The sequence below is a fragment of the Rhipicephalus microplus genome, chromosome 1 (assembly GCF_043290135.1).
Source record: "Rhipicephalus microplus isolate Deutch F79 chromosome 1, USDA_Rmic, whole genome shotgun sequence".
Classification (NCBI taxonomy): Eukaryota; Metazoa; Arthropoda; class Arachnida; order Ixodida; family Ixodidae; genus Rhipicephalus; species Rhipicephalus microplus.
The window spans coordinates 47,930,608-47,948,439 of NC_134700.1; the positions used below are offsets into that span (position 1 = coordinate 47,930,608).

Below are 17,832 nucleotides of genomic sequence, written 5' to 3' on the forward strand. Positions count from 1 at the left end.
AATCGAGAGAGAGAGAGGGAGAGAGAGAGAAGACTATTCACAGGATTTCGCGTGGGGTAGGTACCGGCCTTGCAGGGCGTGGTCTACCCTTCTAATGTTCTAGTATATGCAGTCCTAGAAACACTGGGCCGAGAACTCGAGGGTTGAACCTGACCCGACAGGGGATACTTGGATTCCCGCGCACCGCCCTTGCGGGGAAATCGACAGAGGAGTGTTGGAAATCGCGCTTCTTGATACAACACATTATTCGCCACGAACCTGGGAAGTCCCAGGCATATTCGCAGGGCTTCTCGCTTTAACATTACTAGCGGTTTAATTTTATAACCAGCGGCCCCCGAGAATAACACACACCCAAATTCCAATACTGGTCGCACATACATTTTATATATCATTAACATTAACAGCGTGCGCTCGCCTTGCGCGCGCACACTTCGTCGTCTTTGTTTTTAAAACCACTTTCAGTTCGCACTTTCAGTTTCGGTTTCTTACTACACAGGCTGTCCGCGCCAGCTACTTTTCAACGCGATCCGACGCCATAAGCAAAAAACTTCTGCACAGTGCCAAACGAAAGTGCCGAGTTCCAAAGAGTTTTCTAAAATTAACTACAGGGCACTCTGGCGCTGCGATCGTTCAGCGACCATGGGAATGATGGGTAGTACACACAATTGCCTAGTCTTCGTACTTGCGGACGGCGAATGGTACTTGTGGCTTCGTGTATTGCTGGTTAGGGTTTCGTTTTGAAGAAAAGAATGAACCCTTTTGAACTTCGTGACCTGATTTGAAAAGGTAAGCTTTAAAAAAATAAGGTGGTGAAGCACAACCTCTGAACATTTGCAGATTTTTGTTTCGTGAGAAAACAGCTCCAAGGCACACGAACACACACGGAGTCAGAAGCAGGCCAGAAGTACGAAGATTAGACAAATCTGTGTACTACCCATCATTCGCATGCTCGCCGAAGCGCCGTGCGTTGCAGCTCTCGTAGACACTAGCGCCAGAGTTCCCTCTAGTGTATATTAGGAAACTCTATGCAGCGTTCACTTTGTTAGGCGCAGTAATCTTTGTTTTTTCGACCAGTGTTGCAAGAACACGGAGTGTTTTGCAAAGTTGGGAATACGCCATCTAGCAAGTTTTTTTTTTTATTTCCGCTGTGTCGACAACGCTTCAGTTTTTGTCGAGCGTAGATTGCGGCCGTGAATGTTTACATTTCATGCACGTACTTACATCAGTTACTGATGAGCGATGTGTTCTTTTGTTGTGATGTTTAGAAAACCACTGGTGAATAGTGACAGTGAATGTATTAGATTGCCGTGCAGTTGTCGAGAAATAAATGAGCTCCAGTTCGCAATTGCCCCTTTCAACGGTTGACCAGAATACCGCGGTCACTTGATGTCGCCTCGTTAGAAATGCAACTCTGGCAATTCTCGCGCACTTAATCACTTGAACCGTAGCTTTTATTTTACAAAGTGCGTGTGATGCTAAAATGCATAAACTTTTACCTTCGACCTGTGTCGAGATGAGCCCCAGTGAGCGTGACTTCGACCCTTCACTTCTACCACCATGGTTTCTACCAAAGGTTACGCCTACTGACTGAGCTCGTACAAGTGTTATCAGCGATTCTGGGTTTCAGGATACACGATTTTCACGAGTAAGAATGACAATACTGTCACGGGGTCGTGACGTGAATGAAGGGAGCAGATTTTAGGTCGAAATTGAAGCTCTCTATTCAGGCTGAGCTTTTGACCACGCAAAAGGAAAGTCAGATTTCAGCAAAACACTAGCAACGATAGTGGTGAGCAGAGTGTCGGCCATCGATCGACTGACAAGCGGTGAAGCGTGTCGGCATTTATGCACTTGCCATCGAATATTCTAGCGTTATCGCTAGCGGCGACGTAGGTTCCAGAGTCATGCGGGATACTCACGAAGTAGGCGTAATCTCAAAAAAAAATTATCTGCAATACACGTGAACCTTCTAAAAAAGGTATTTTGCAGTTTGCGCTGAGAATTCCAGACTGGCTTTTGGGGGTGAAAACCGAATGAAACATGAGTGTAAATAAGAAAGGCGCGTAGCAATACTACAGCCATGGCATCACTTAGCCTAAATGAAGCATTTTCCATTGTGTATGGTTTCCGTGCAAGGAGCGACGAACATCGATGCGACGTGCTTCCAACACTTCCAGCAAACGTGCGCCTACGCTCACCGACAGCCCCCGGTCGCAGTCGCTGGCACTTCCCCGGCTCTTATGCGGGAACACAGACTTGTCAGTTCGTTTGGTTGCTGAACCAACATAATTGCATAATGTTTGCAGCGCACTGAATTCATTTTAGCCAAGCCGTTTTGTATTTGCTGCTAGCGATAGAGCTAGAGCAGTGCGCTGGCACGATTGCGCTGTACTTCGCGCGAAAAACATTACAGTACTCAATCAGTTGTGTTGGCGTATCTATCGAATGAGCCTAAAGGCGTCATAAAGCATTAGAAGATGTCGCCATTTTCAACTAGCGAGAAACGGACATTAAACTTGACAGTAGCCACCGGTAAATTGTACCTGCTCCTCAGTCCGCTTGATTTTTTATCTGGCGGTTGCGAATCGTAACGAAAACTTAGCGCTATTAGCATTGTCGCAGTGGCAATTGTTACAAGCAGCAGTTGTCTGAGTTTAATAAATGTGCAAATTTTAGTCCCACCTATTTCGAGTACGCGACATACAAAACTGAAGTTGAACGGTCACTTGGTGAGTTCACTTATTTATTTATAGACTCTGCGATCTGTTCCTATATATTAGCAGGGTGGTTATACATAGAAATACAAACAATTTAGCACACATACATTCTAGTCTTTCATCAAACATTTTTAAGAAATCAAAAGGAGGAAAAAACACTGGTAACGAACGAACGAAAGAACACAAAGATCTGCATAACGTATTGAGATGTTTTTAAAACATGGCTAATGACTATTGAGAAACTACATTGGTATTAAGATTATTCCAGTCGGTTATGGCTACCAGTTGTGTTGACTAGTCATTTTATGATGTACTTTGCATACGTCGGCATGGTGCAGTGGCTTGTGTGTTCAGTGGGGAATCCGAAGGTTGCACATTCGAATCCTCGTGGCCAGTGTTTTTTTACGGGTGCTTTTTTGCATCGCTTTATATTGTCGCGCGTGAACAAGAGGGACTTCAGGTAAAGAATACCGCGTAGTCACAGAGGCGCAGGTCAGGGACACCACAACCAAAAACAAAAGCCTCGGCGAGAGCGCGCTAGCCCAACAACCTCTTCCTCGTTTTTCTCCTCGATGCGGGCTCGTGCTCGCCGCAGTTCATGGCCAGGTGGCATTATTCCCCCACTGAAAAAAAAGCATCGCCCCGATGCTCGCGCGAATGGTAGTGGATAAGCGGAAGTAAAGCAGACATGCACACTGTGGGCACACTTAAGAAAAAAAACAACAACAAAAGAACAAGGCTGAGGCACGGTCCCACTAACGTACGAAGTACGGCTTGAGCCGTACAACGTGAACAATCTCTGGGTAGTGCTTTCGACGCTGGGGTGACATGGTTCCATATGGAACCACCTCATAATTCACGTCACTGATGCGACGCACTACTTTGTAGGGTCCAAAGTAGCGACTCAGGAGCTTTTCGGACAACCCTTGGCGGCGAACCGGAGTCCATACCCAAACTAGATCTCCTGGGTGGTATTCGACCTGTCGATGGCGAAGATTGTAGCGGCGTGCATCTGCAGTTTGTTGTTGCGTAATATGCAGGCGTGCCAACTGTCGAGCTTCTTCGGCAAACTGAGCAAGCTGCTCAGCGTCAGGTGTGAGCGACCCGTCGTAATCGTGTGGCAACATAGCGTCCAACATGGTCTGGACCTCACGCCCATAGACGAGACGGAACGGTGTGAATCGTGTCGTTTCTTGGATGGCAGTGTTGTAGGCGAATGTTACGTATGGAAGGACCTGATCCCACGTCTTGTGTTGAACGTCTACATACATGGACAACATATCGGCGATGGTCTTGTTAAGTCGTTCCGTCAGGCCGTTAGTCTGCGGATGATACGCCGTCGTCTTGCGATGGCTCGTGAAGCTTAGCTTGAATACATCGTCAATGAGCTGAGCCGTGAAAGCTGTTCCGCGATCAGTGATGACGCAAGACGGGGCGCCATGGCGAAGAACGATCTGTTCGACGAAAAACTGGGCAACATCGGAAGCTGTAGCTCGTTGCAGGGCTCTTGTCTCGGCGTATCTCGTTAGATAATCTGTCGCTACAACTATCCATTTGTTACCGGCAGATGACAGAGGAAACGGCCCCAGTAAATCCATGCCTATTTGATCGAACGGCGACCTTGGTGGTGTGATTGGTTGCAGCAGGCCTGCAGGCTTCAGTGGCGGAGATTTGCGGCGTTGACATTCACGGCAGCTTTTCACATATCTCTTGACGTACATAGCAAGTCTCGGCCAGTAGTACGCCTGTTGAACTCTGGCGAGAGTTCGTGAAGAACCTAGATGCCCGGATGTGGGTTCGTCGTGGCAGGCCAGAAGAATGTCGTCTCGCATGTCAGATGGGACCACTAGCAAGTAGGCTTTTCCATTGCCGTTCGAGTTTGATTTATACAAGACACCGTTCCGCAGGCAGAACGAAGAGAGATTGCGAGAGATGTGCCGAGGTACGGGTGTGTTGCGTCCTTCTAGTTGGTCAATGATTGCGCGAATCTCGACGTCATCGTGTTGTCGTGCGATCAAGTCTGTTGCAGTGAGGACTCCGAGAAAGCCGCAGTCATCGTCATTGTCGGGATCACAAACTCCGGTAGGTGCACGTGACAAGGAATCAGCATCTTCGTGCTTGCGGCCTGATTTATAGACAATGGTAAGGTCAAACTCTTGCAAACGAAGGCTCCATCGTGCCAGACGCCCAGACGGGTCTCGTAAATTGGCTAACCAGCACAATGAGTGATGATCAGTAACTACTTTAAAGTGACGACCGTAGAGGTAAGGCCTGAATTTCATAGTGGCCCACACTACTGCTAGGCACTCTTTCTCCGAGGTGGAATAGTTCATCTCGGCGCGAGACAGGGCACGGCTGGCGTAAGCTATCACGCGCTCGGTGCCTTCTTGATGTTGGACAAGCACGGCGCCGAGACCTACATTGCTCGCGTCGGTATGAACTTCCGTGGCAGCATCCTCGTCGAAGTGAGCAAGAACTGGTGGTGCCTGCATACGCTCACGTAGATCGATAAAAGCCGCGTTCTGTTCTTCATTCCAAACGAATGGTACGTCGTCACGTGTGAGACGAGTCAGAGGCTCGGCAATTCTAGAAAAATTGGCGATGAAGCGACGATAGTAGGCGCACAGACCGAGGAAGCGGCGTACTGCTTTCTTGTCACGGGGAACGGGAAAGGAGGCTACGGCGGTTGTCTTGTCGGGGTCAGGTCGAACACCGTCTGCGCTCACAACATGCCCCAGAAATTTAAGTTCTTTATAGCCAAAGTGGCATTTTTCTGGCTTCAGCGTGAGGTTCGCAGAGTGGAGTGCTTCCAGAACAGCCTGCAGACGTTTCAAGTGTTCCTCGAAAGTGACCGAAAATACGACGACATCATCGAGATAAACTAAGCAGGTGTTCCACTTCAGACCGGTAAGAACAGTGTCCATCATTCTTTGGAATGTCGCTGGTGCAGAACACAGGCCGAAGGGAAGCACCTTGAATTCATACAGGCCGTCCGGTGTAACAAAAGCAGTTTTTTCTCGGTCTCTTTCATCAACCTCAATCTGCCAGTATCCGCTTTTCAAGTCTATGGATGAAAAATACCTTGCTCGCCGTAGTCTGTCTAGTGAATCATTGATGCGTGGCAGAGGATACACGTCTTTTTTTGTCACGTCGTTCAGCTTTCTGTAGTCCACGCAGAAACGCAACGTTCCGTCCTTTTTCTTTACAAGAACGACTGGCGATGACCATGGACTATTGGACGGCTGTATAACATCATCCTGAAGCATCTCTTCGACTTGAGCATTGATCGCGTCACGTTCTTTGGCAGAAACTCGGTAGGGTTGTTGCTTTATGGGCGAGACATCGGTGTGTATAATAATCCGGTGTTTCATAAGGGGCGTTTGACGCACCTTTGAGGATGAAGCGAAACACTCTTGAAATTCAAGCAACAGCTCCTGCAGCGCTGTGCGTTCTTTCTGCGTGAGGCTCGAATTGATGTCCACCTTTTCAAGAGCCTTAGAAACGCCGGTCGATGTCGATTGTAGCCCACTATTTATTGATGCGGCAGAAAAACATTCAGCAACGTCTTCGATGGGGTAGGCGAAAGCGATAGCGGTGCGTCGAAACAGGTGCCGCTGCTCATTACTAAAATTTGTCACAAGCAGCGTGGCACGTCTGTCGTGAAGCGTAATGAGGCTGCGGGCTGCGCAGACACCTATGCTAAACAAAAGTGTCAAGTTGCCTTCGGCGACTGCCTCACCGTCACGTATCTCGTCACACACGACTTCGACCAGGATGCTTGAACGTGGAGGCAACGTGATTATGTCGGCCGAAACACGAAGCGAACTGAGATGGCTGTCATCAGGCTTTTCTGCTTTGTCTGTAGAGAACGTCACTGTGCGCTGTCGGAGGTCAATGATAGCGCCGTATTCACGTAAAAAGTCGACGCCTAGGATGAGGTCTCGGGAGCATTCAGGAAGTATAAGGCAGCTGCAGAGAAATGTGCGTTTGCGAATGCCGACTCTAATCGTGCAGATACCGAGAGGGGTGACGACGTGCCCGCCGGCTGTACGGATTCGTGTCCCGTACCACGGCGTACCCACTTTCTTGAGATGCGTCGCCAGTTTTCTGCTCATGATGGAGTAGTCGGCCCCTGTGTCTAATAAAGCTGTAATATCGTGGCGGCCGTCGAGCACTACAGGTATATCTAGGGAAAGTCGGCTTTCTGATTCGGGAGCTGTCGTCGTTGAACCACTGCTGGTACGTACTCGCATGGATTGGGGCCCTTGTTCGTGTCGTTTATCAGCGGCCCCGCCCCCGAAGGTCGCTGTCGTTAGTTTTCCCGCCTAGGGCTGAGCGGCCGTGCTGGCGCCGCCCCTGGGTAGTTCGGGACACTTGACGAAGACCTTCTTGGAGATGGTGATCGTGACTGGCGCCGCGGGAGCAGTGGCATGCGCTGCTCGGACAGGTACTCCTCAATCGCTCTGGGTCTTTCGCCAAATCTTGGCCTGGGTGAGTCGACGGCGAAACCCTGAAGTCCGAGGCGACGGTACTGGCATTCGCGGTACACGTGTCCGGCTTCGCCACAGTGGTAGCACAGCGGCCGTCTGTCCGGTGTGCGCCATACGTCCGATTTCCGCGGGAGGAGCTGCCGATTCTCGAAATGCTGGACTGGTTGAACTGCTGGGAGTGGATCGCGATGTGCAGGGTGTACGAAACGGCGTGGAGGAGCGTAACGACTCGCAGCTTCGGCGTACGATGCAGGAGCGACGTAACAGCTCACAGCCTCGGCATAAGATGCGCGGTGAGGCTCGATCGGTACAGGCGGGGAAGCATCGTTGGACAGCGGGACTTGCAAAGCCTGCTGTACTTCACTCCTGATGAGGCTGGAGATGGATCCCGCAGCAGGTGGAGGCGGCCCGTGAATCTTCTGCAGCTCGTCGCGTACCACCGATCTGATGAGGTCGCAGAGAGCTTCGAGATTGACGTTACTCCCCGCAACTCCAATCTGGTCCACCGGCGAGGCAACATTCACGTGGCGGTCGTACACAGCTGATCGCTGCTGCAGCATGTTTTCCATTGTCGTTGCTTCAGTTAAAAACTCTGCCACAGTATTCGGGGGACTTCGCACGAGACCAGCGAAGAGTTGCTCCTTAACTCCTCGCATTAGGTGGCGCAACTTCTTGTCTTCTCCCATACCTGGGTCAGCGCGACGGAAAAGGCTCGTCATGTCCTCCACGTACGCCATCACGCTCTCGTTCGGCATTTGGATGCGTGATTGGATGGCCCGTTCCGCTCGTTCACGGCGATGGGGGTCAGTGTAACTTGCCAGCAGCTGACGACAAAACATCGTCCACGACGAGAAGGGTTCGCGGTTCTCGTACCAAGTACGAGCTCCGTCCTCAAGGCTGAAATATACATTCCGCAGCTTGTTGGCGTCGGTCCACTCGTTGAAAGCCGCAACGCGTTCAAAGTGAGCCAACCAGTCCACAACATCCTCCAACATGGAGCCACGGAACACCTTCGGCACTCGTGGCTTCTGCAGCGTGTAATTAGCCATCGGAATATTTTCCGTACCGCTCTGGGGTGGTGCAGTTGATGCCATCTCCGGTAGAGGTTCACGCTCGGGGGACAATCCTCGGATTCTCCGGCTGGCCCGGTGGACAGGTGTTGCGACTGCGGGTGTAGGGCTCCCAGGAGGCGTTTGGATCATTGACTGGGAATACCCAGCGACTCCACCAGTTGTCGCGCGTGAACAAGAGGGACTTCAGGTAAAGAATACCGCGTAGTCACAGAGGCGCAGGTCAGGGACACCACAACCAAAAACAAAAGCCTCGGCGAGAGCGCGCTAGCCCAACAACCTCTTCCTCGTTTTTCTCCTCGATGCGGGCTCGTGCTCGCCGCAGTTCATGGCCAGGTGGCAATATACAGGTATTTTGTATGTATTTTAGTGACACCCCCGTCACGGGGATTTTGACGCCATTTCGCACTCTAGCATTCATTGTACTCCAGCATCCACCGTACATCATGTGCCACCAACATTTCGCGCATCATAATTCACCAAAATGGTGGATGTTTTTAATATTTGATGCATTCAGTATTACATTCCAAGAAAAAAATGAAGGAATACGTTGTTTAGTGTGAGTTTAAGTAATTAAAGTGAATTAGTGTGTATATAATTGTCTAATTATTCTGCAACGAGTGAGCTTCAATACTTCCACAAAAAACTATTATGCCTGAAATGCATGCACATTTTTTGTAGCGTTCGTTGCGTACGGAGAAAAAAAACGCACTCTTGATGTAGCTCCTGAAACGTGCCACGTCAAACAATCATCGAACCTATAGTTTCTCCAGGACAGTAATCCTATACAGCAATACAGAGCACGTTGAGGTTCAATGATCGCTAGTTATCCAGTCCGGAAGGAAAGTACACATTGAGTTTCAGACCATTTGAAGGAAGAGGCGTGTGACGCGCCTCCGAAGTTTGCGTGTGTACGTGATGGCTAAACGAGCTATCGGCACGGGATTGTTTAAGCCAGGCACAAAAAAACTGATTCGAATATCTTGTCCCAAGTGCTTACGTTTTGATGCAATTGGGGTCTTCCCGAAGACCGTCTTGTATCGATTCTATCGACAGGGTCTCGGCCCGTTCTGTGGCTAGTCCGACGTCTTGGTCGTCGAACGAGAGTCGACCAATTCGGTGCGGCTCCTTCTAGCTCCGTCCTCTCTCTGTTCTGTGACGGCACGATTACAAGATAGCCTCCCGGGGTGCCGCAGCAATACGGTTCCCCTATTCCTACTCGCATTTAGCATTAGTAGGGTTTATTCCCCCCCCCCCTCCCCGCGAATGATATGGTTGCAGTTTTATTTTACTGTGTACCTGAATGTTCAGCATATTTAACAGTTAGCTTCACCCATTCCATCCCTTTTATGTACAGATAATTTTTATTTTCATCACCTCTTTTCCTTGTATAGTGAACTATTCGTACAACTCGCACTAGAAACCACAACGCTGGCCTCCACAATGTAATCCATGAGCTAGTATGTCAGGACTGGAACACAAAAATGCTGCCAGAAACTTGCAATGACTCGCCAGAAAAGCAGCCAACTAAAGCCAAGGGTAACGAAAATAGCAAAAATAGCCAAAAGTAGCCACAAACAGCTTCAGCGTCTTTGGAAACAACTTCGGCGTTTTTATTTCAATTACCCAATGCAAATTCATTTTGGAAATGTGAATAAGTCAAGAGCAAACCATGCAAGGTTATAATTGCTTTTCTAGCAAGAATTCTTGACATTAGTATTCGTTTCGTGCGCTGTTTCTTCCGGTTTTCCAAAAAATTACGCTCTCGTCGCGATTTTCGCATGAATACTAACACTAGAAACAACATATTCGCCATGAAAAATAAAAAAAAAACGCAGGAAGGAGAAAACGAAAGTTTGCTATGAAAAAAATCTGCCGACTAGCGCACTTATTTTCCAAGTTCTAGCCTTTGGGAAGACATGGTCCGCTTGTCGAAGTACAACCCCTGTTTACGCTTTTTTTTCATTTACGGCAAGGGAGTCGGTGTTATGCACCCTGATGCAAGCTTTCTCACAGCAGTGGCTTATGAGATATTTGCGGCAGTCAAGGACATCACAGAATTCAAGTGGCAAAGTTCAGTGATGATCCTGGAAAAAGCTTCACAACTCTGAAAAGAAACACAGTAATCCTGTCCTCGTATTTCTCATTCTTATGCACAATTTACCCGCACCAATAGCATGTTGCAGTGTGCTGGTTGTTTGTGCGCCACGAGATTCAATTAAAAGTGTTGGCAGACCTGAATCGGTTCAAGGAAACAATGCCGATACATTCATAGCTATGCGTATACATTAGACCTGAAGCCCTTCCTGAAACGAAATCTCAGGGCTTATTGGCAGTGGTCATGGCATATAGGCAAACACAAAATAAGCTTCACCCTTGTGAATCGGCCGCTAGTATCGAAGTCACGTCACATACGTGCAGAAGTAATACTAACCACAGTAATGTACAATACCGCTGGTAATTGGTCAATTAAACCCACATTGTTAGACTCGGGCACAAAGGAAGAAAAGTCAATGCATTCCCAAAAATAAGTCTGGTAGGATGTGAAGCAGCAGTGTTGAGCACCGGTGTCACAGATTGAATGGCGCTGAAGTGGGTCTCCATTCTAAAACGCGATCGGCGTGTTTGACTCACACCTCGTTGGTCTTCCACGGCTGACGCTTCCGTTCAGCTCCCCAGGATCGCGCCTCGTCGGTGTTGCAGGCGTGACGTCGCCATTCGCGAACGCGATCGGCTCTGCTAACCCTCGCAACGCCGGCGACGGCCGGTTTAGGCCAAATTGCTTCGGCGCCTGTTTCGACGGGTGGAGGAGCTTTGCTTTCCGGCGGCTTCTTCATCGCAGATAAACGAGTCAAAATAGTGTTCACTCGATGTGCCCTCGTACGTTGTGAGTGGTGAAGAGAGTGAAGTGAGAGAGAGGTGACACGCGGTGAGTGCATGACATGTGAGGGAGAGATTGACGTCACCTCGCACTGCGAGGAAAGGTGTGACCTACGTAGCACTGCCCCAACGCCTGTGGCAAGGGGAGTGTGGTACGGTGCGTTGACACGGAGACACGGATAGACAGCGTTACACAGGCTAGTCAAACAGCTGCTTCGCATTTAAACATTTAGGAGGTGCAACTCCGCCACTTGATGCGATCAGATAATGTCACATGGCCGGAGAGCCAAATTATGCTGGCGGCGCCTTGCGGTAGAAAGGAAAATTGCTGCCGTTTCCGTTTCCGAGGGACACGGCCGCGCGCGCTGCTCGCGTTCCGCCGCAGTCACGGAGTGGGGACACACGGAGCGCGTTCAGAAGTGCTGTGCTAGTAACGTTGCCTTTTCATATTTGAAGTGTTGCTGCATTGCGGCGCAGTGCGCCGCCAGCTGAAATATCGCCATCAGAGCAAGTGATTTTTGTACTTGATGTCACTGAGTTTCCTAATATACACTAGAGAGAACTCTGGCACTAGTGTCCATGGGAGATGCAACGCAGGGTGCTACAGCGAGCATGAGAATAATGGGTAGTACACGTATTTGTCTAATCTTCGTATTTCTGTCCTGATTCTGGCTCCGTGTGTGTTCGTGTGGCTTGGAGCTGTTTTCTCCCGAAAAGACAATCAGCAAATGCTCAGCGGTTGCGCTTCACCACCTTACTCTTTTATGCTTACCATTTCGAATAGGGTCACGAAGTTCAAACGGGTTTGTTCTTTTCTTCAAAATGAAACCGAAAACAGCGATAAACGAAGCCGCAAGTACGATTTACCAGCTGCTAGGACGAAGACTAGGCAAATCTGTATATTACCTATCATTCCCATGGTCGCTAAACAATCGCAGCACCAGAGTCTCCTTTAGTTGTTTTTGACAACTTCATGCTTTGTGTGACGTTATCTGCACGCCTTGGACGCCCTTTCAGATGGGAGTTTCCCCTCCTAATATTTCTTCTTCCGTGGACTCGGGGAAATAAAAACAAACAACTGTGCCTACCCAACTAGCGGCTTGATGGAGGTTTGGCGTAAAGGTTGATTCTCCATGGGTGTTCGAAGTTAGATGATTGTTTCGGTGGCATTGTGGTTTTCACGTTACGGTGTCATGAAGTCGAACGCAGTATAAACTGGTTTACCCCGACTTCTGCAAGCTCGTGTGGCGTGGGTCCTAATTAAAGCAGTCTGGCTGGCTCGTTATTAAGCTCAGTACATCAATAAACAGGACCTGATTTATCGTTTTTGGACGTCGCGGTGAGCGGATGTCTGAAAAGCAGCCTGTCTGAATGCCGCGTCTCGTATTCGCAGTTGGCGTCGCACGTGACAAGGCACGCGTTGTACGTTATAGGTGGGTGTCACCTTCTGTGTGCACATTGAAGTTGATGCTTGCGCGAAAGAAACGCGTCCTCTGGGACACATACGCTCCGGTCACGCCGTCTCGCGCCGACTGGGATGCCGTCGTGTGCCACGTTGCTTTCTCCTTCTAACCTTTTGGTCATTTCTCTCTCGCTGCATTGCTCTCTGCTTGACGTCGACGAGTGTTCATGTGGCAGAGGTAGAAGAATGTCGGTAATGGAATCGGAACAAAGAGTGCGTCGCTCGAAATAAAATAACGCGCATTGAAATTGAGAGCTTGTGGATCGCTCGCCGCTGCTGCTTGCAATACACCGAGAGACGCTCGTCGCCGCGTGGACAGATGTGTCGCGCGCGGATTGACGCAGCTGCGTTGTGTCGCCTCCACCGAAAGCAACGTCGTCGGTGAGTGCGCTGTCAACTGGCGTGCCACTGCGCACGTATTGGTTTCTCACCGGCTAAGTTGAGTCGTTTAGACAGGAGGTTGATTACAGAGACGAAGTAGAAGGGAGCAGAAGGCGCTCTCTGCTCCCTCCTACGCTTTTTTTGTAGTCTGTACTTTTTCCCTTAGATTCAGAGAGCACAAAGACAGCGTCTAAACAGCGATTGGAATGGATGTCGCACCGATTTGGCGGCACTAAGAAGGTACTCTTAGAAGAAGTCATATATACCCAATAAAGTGGCTGGGAGGATAGCACTTGCGCGAACATCTCTTGATCTTCCGATTGTGTCAATCATGCCTCCTACAGCTTATGTAACAGCAGCGAGGTTTAGAAAACTTTCCCTTCTCGAAGACTCATCAAAAATCATGTTTCCGAATCCAGATTTCTCGCACCTGCACTTCAAATGGAATAATAAATGGTGTCCCACGCGTAAATTGGAAGTCTTGATAACAAAATTACGTTGCCGTCTACCACCTCTTAATTTCTACTTAAACAGATCTGGTCTGGTGCCATCCCCTCTGTGCTCAAGCTGTAAAGAACCTGAACATATCGACCATTTTCTTATCACATGTGACCGTTTCAAAAATCAAAGAAAATACTGCTTCGAAATTTTATTCAGAAAATTAGGAATATCACTTAATACTCCCAATATTTTGTCTTTTGGGGCCACTTCATTGGGACACAGCGACAGGAACATCTGCGGGGCTGTCTGCGAATTCATATATAACATAAGAAGATTACCTTGCTGAGTCAGCGATCAGCTCTCGAATTTTACTAGCCACACTACCACTTAATATTTAGCTGATACACTGCAATGATTCAACTTTCAGGAGAATTTCATATAACGATTCCACCTCAGATATTCAACAAATTCTATTATTTCTCTCCCCCTTTTTTTCTTTTTTTTACATTGCGCCAAATTAATTTCACAGTCAAAACACAGTAATCATATTACCCTAGTCTAGAAAATCTATAGGTATTGACTTGCATTAACCACCGGCTTCTTGACCAATCCCCCATAGTGGGTGAGAGCCACAAAAGAAAGGAACAAGCAAGCAAGCAAGGATAGCCGGCGTCGTAGCTCAAAGGTAGATCATTGAACACGTTATTCGAAGGTCGCAGGTTTGGTTCCGGCTCAGGGAAAGTTATCTCTTCACCCACTTTTCTTTCTTCATGTTTACATTCCAATTTGGTCTAATAGCTTCTCCTGTACTTTCCTTGGCGTCATTGTCTGTTAGAACAATAATCTCTCCGGATCTGAACCACTCTCAGGTTATGGAGGGCGTATAAACTCCGCCTTGGACTCCACTTTCTCCCTGGAGGAGATGCGAGCAGAGATCAATTGGCTAAGGACTAGATCAGCGGCAGGGCGAGACAGAGTGACCAACAAAATGCTCCCTAAATTAGCCATCCATCGCTGACCTCGGAACGTACATGAAAGTGTTGAAAAGAGGGGACCATACCGCAGGAGTGGAAACTCGCAAATGTAATTTTCATTCCCAAGCCGGGTAAAAAACTCTGTTTGGAGAACTTTAGGCCGCTATCGTTTACGTCTTGCGTAGTTAAACTCATGGAGCATGTCGTTGAGACGCGGCTCAATAGGTACGTGGAGAAAAATGGTATGCATACGGACACCATGATCGGTTTTTGACCAATATTATTGGCATGCAGCGTGATGCTACAGCTCAAGGACCAAATTATAGACAATTCAGCGTGAGATGCAAAAGCTATCATGGTGTTGGATGTGGCAAAGGCATTTTACAACGTGAGGCACATGCGATCTTATAGAATCTGACCTCCCTGAATGTCGGATAGAAAGTTTATAACTACGCCAAGGACTTTCTTCCGAACAGGAAATGCCCTTTAAAAATTGGGGAAGAATCAATCGAGGGCATTAAAGTAGGCAACAGGGGGACGCCTCTAGGCTTGGTGTTAGCATCCGCTCTTTTCAACATTGTGATGTTGAAACTGCCTGAACAGTTAGAAAATATTGAGAATTTCAATCACACAATTTATGCGGACGACCTAACATAACGGATGAACAAGGGCAGTCACGGGCGAATTGAAGGCTGTGTGCAAATATCCATAGATAAAATCGTGCAGTAACTAAAATCTGGACCTAAATGCTCGGCCATAAAGTCGGAATCACTCTTCTCCATGCCCTCTGGAAAATGGCGGCTCCACAAAAAACCAGAAGTTGACATCCACTTGTACGTTGGCGGCGCAGAGATCCCCGTGGTCGACAGTGTCCGTGTTCTTAGACTGAGGATTCAGGCGAACCCTAAGGAAGGGAGGAAAATAGGACGAAAAGAACAGCAGGGAGGTTAACCAGCTTATAGGCAGCCGGATTGCTACCCTGCGCATGAGAGGGGGATGGGGGAGATGTAAGATATAAAGTAGAGAGGAGAGAGAGCTAAACACACCACATTCGACAGCACACGCGCGCACACTCAGTCATAGTCCAGTCTTGTCTTTCGCGGTTTGTGACATTGCTGTTACAGCCGCTTGTTCCAGTCCAAAATCGCCTAGGAATTTCAACAAAGCTTTTGTTGCTTTCTGTTGCAATGCCTTCTCTCGGGCACTTGACAGAATAGTGTCCACAGACATTTGGCTGTTGTTCATGTGCGCAAGAGCGGACGCCAGTGACTGTCTCTGGATGTCATACAGCGGACAGTCGCACAGGATGTGGTGTAGCGTCTCTTCGCAATGGCAGGCATCGCAGAGAGCGTTGTCGGCCATTCCTATTATAAAGGTATCAGATTTTGTAAATGCCACTCCTAGCCATAAGCCATGAAGAAGGGTGGCTTCTCTTTGGTCGAGCCCAGTGGGCATGCGGAGAGCCATCAAAGAGGACAAGTGGTGTTGGCGATTCGTCTCATTACTTGGTGGGCACCGTAGTGAAAACGTGATTTCACGCGCAAGTCGTCGAAGATTACTGGCTGCATCGGTCCGCGAAAGTGGTAATTATTCTTCTTGTTTTTTTTTCAAGAGCTGCCTGCGCGGCAGTATCGGCATGTTCGTTCCCTGTGACGCCGCAGTCACTTGGCAGCCACTGAAACGTCACATGATGCGAAGGAACGATACCACTACCGTCACAAATGGGTATCATTCGAAAAAGTTTACTTGGTGTTACTTTGGGCACCGCAACGCAAGCGTGGATTGTGTCAAAAGCTTCTGTCACGATATTCAGGCCCATTTGTAGTTTTGGAGCGTCTGAGGCAGCTCACTTACGTAATAGCTCGTCGTCTTTTGTCCAATGGTCGATGATCGAGCAGAACGCAGCTACTCACATCGCTCGCTTGAAACCTTTCTATCCTCCTTGTGCATCATAACTCACCCTACTGGCTCCGTCTGCTTGCGGGGGAATGTAACGGACTAGTAAAAGGCAGAAGAGGAGGAGACGAAGACGAATAGTCTTGGCACGATCGCAGTGCGCTGCCGCGAACTACCATCGCTCACCTCCTGTAAATAAAACCATCTTATCACAGCTCGCTGTAAGAATATATATATATATATATATATATATATATATGTGTGACGCATGAAGCGATGGTTGGTAGAGGCAGAGAAGGAAGAAGAGGAAGTGCAGAACAGAATAAACATGGGGTATGAACCAAGCCACGTCACCCATTCAGCATAGCGTCACACAAGTCGACAGGATGAAGACCTCCCAGCCACTTCATCAGTGTCTCATCATCGACACAAGACGCCCTGACCATACATCGACTACAGAATCATCTCCTAGCCGCACACAGCGACCAGCACCATGACAGAATCATCGACCGACCTTCCCATCCCCAAGTACACCGGAGCAGCGGACGATGGACCTGTACAGGACTGGTTCGACCTATTCGAGTTCCACGCTACCGCTGCATCTTGGTCAGAACGGGAGATGGTTACGAACTTCAGCGACTACGTCACTGGTGAGGCATTTAAGTTTTACCTGGTACACATATTCGAAAACGACGAATCATGGCAAAAGATCAGAGAAGAGATGATTGCCCGTTTTAACGACTGCAACAAGGACTTCCTCATTACCGGCCATCTGCATGCAACCACACGCGGCCGTCACAGTCCACGCTTATTTCTGAAGGAACGTAGCTTTCCACCAGGTTACCCTTCACGAAAGCCGGTATTTTCAAAGTCGTCGCTCCAGCACACGACACGAGGCGTTGCTTACCCACCTCATACACTTCATTTTTCGTCTTGTATACGTGGTCCACCATCCGGTTTTCCATCACGCTGTTCTTCAAGCACTCCTAACGCTCACCACTTGCCTTATAAGGACGCCGTATTCATGGTAGATGACCTGGCGCATCGAGAAAATACCCTGTCAAGCCATTCTTCTTCCGTACGGTTTCATGCATCACCGTCCGGTGCACACACCCTCCACAGTCCAAATAAAACAGAACGCTCAGACGCATCGAACGTCGCTCGCTACCAGGCGCAAAAGCCCCTCGTATTGAACAGTGGAGAAGAAGCCTCCAAAGACCTTTCTGTCCATTCTAGTGCACCACCTTCATTTTCTTTTGAACATCACGACAATCCAACGACTACCAACTACTTATTGGTCACACCAACTATCAAAGAAAAACAGGCTCGTGTTACTAAAGGAGTACCACCTCGACAGATTCCGCAACATCAGCAGTACCATCAAGAACTCAAAGAACTCCGGAAAGTACGGCAGTTACATCAAGCACTACGACGAACTAAAATAGGATCACAAGCAGATTTGCGGCTTAAGAATGGTCGTCAGGAACGACACCAACTAAAGGAAAGACGAAGTCAACATCT

At 48.6% G+C, this 17,832-nt stretch overlaps 1 protein-coding gene across 9 annotated transcripts in view; it reads left to right on the forward strand.

The window, feature by feature from the left end:
- The window catches only part of LOC119177760 (glycoprotein-N-acetylgalactosamine 3-beta-galactosyltransferase 1), a 442,569-nt gene that overhangs the window by 175,753 nt on the left and 248,984 nt on the right, over window positions 1–17,832 (forward strand). Inside the window, exon 1 of one of the 9 annotated variants that reach the window (XM_075865939.1) lies at window positions 12,921–13,000. The exons of the other annotated variants lie outside the window; for them this stretch is intronic. The gene's annotated coding sequence lies outside the window, so the exon portion shown is untranslated. Of the gene's footprint in view, window positions 1–12,920; window positions 13,001–17,832 lie in introns of those variants that run through there. 9 annotated transcript variants of the gene reach the window in all.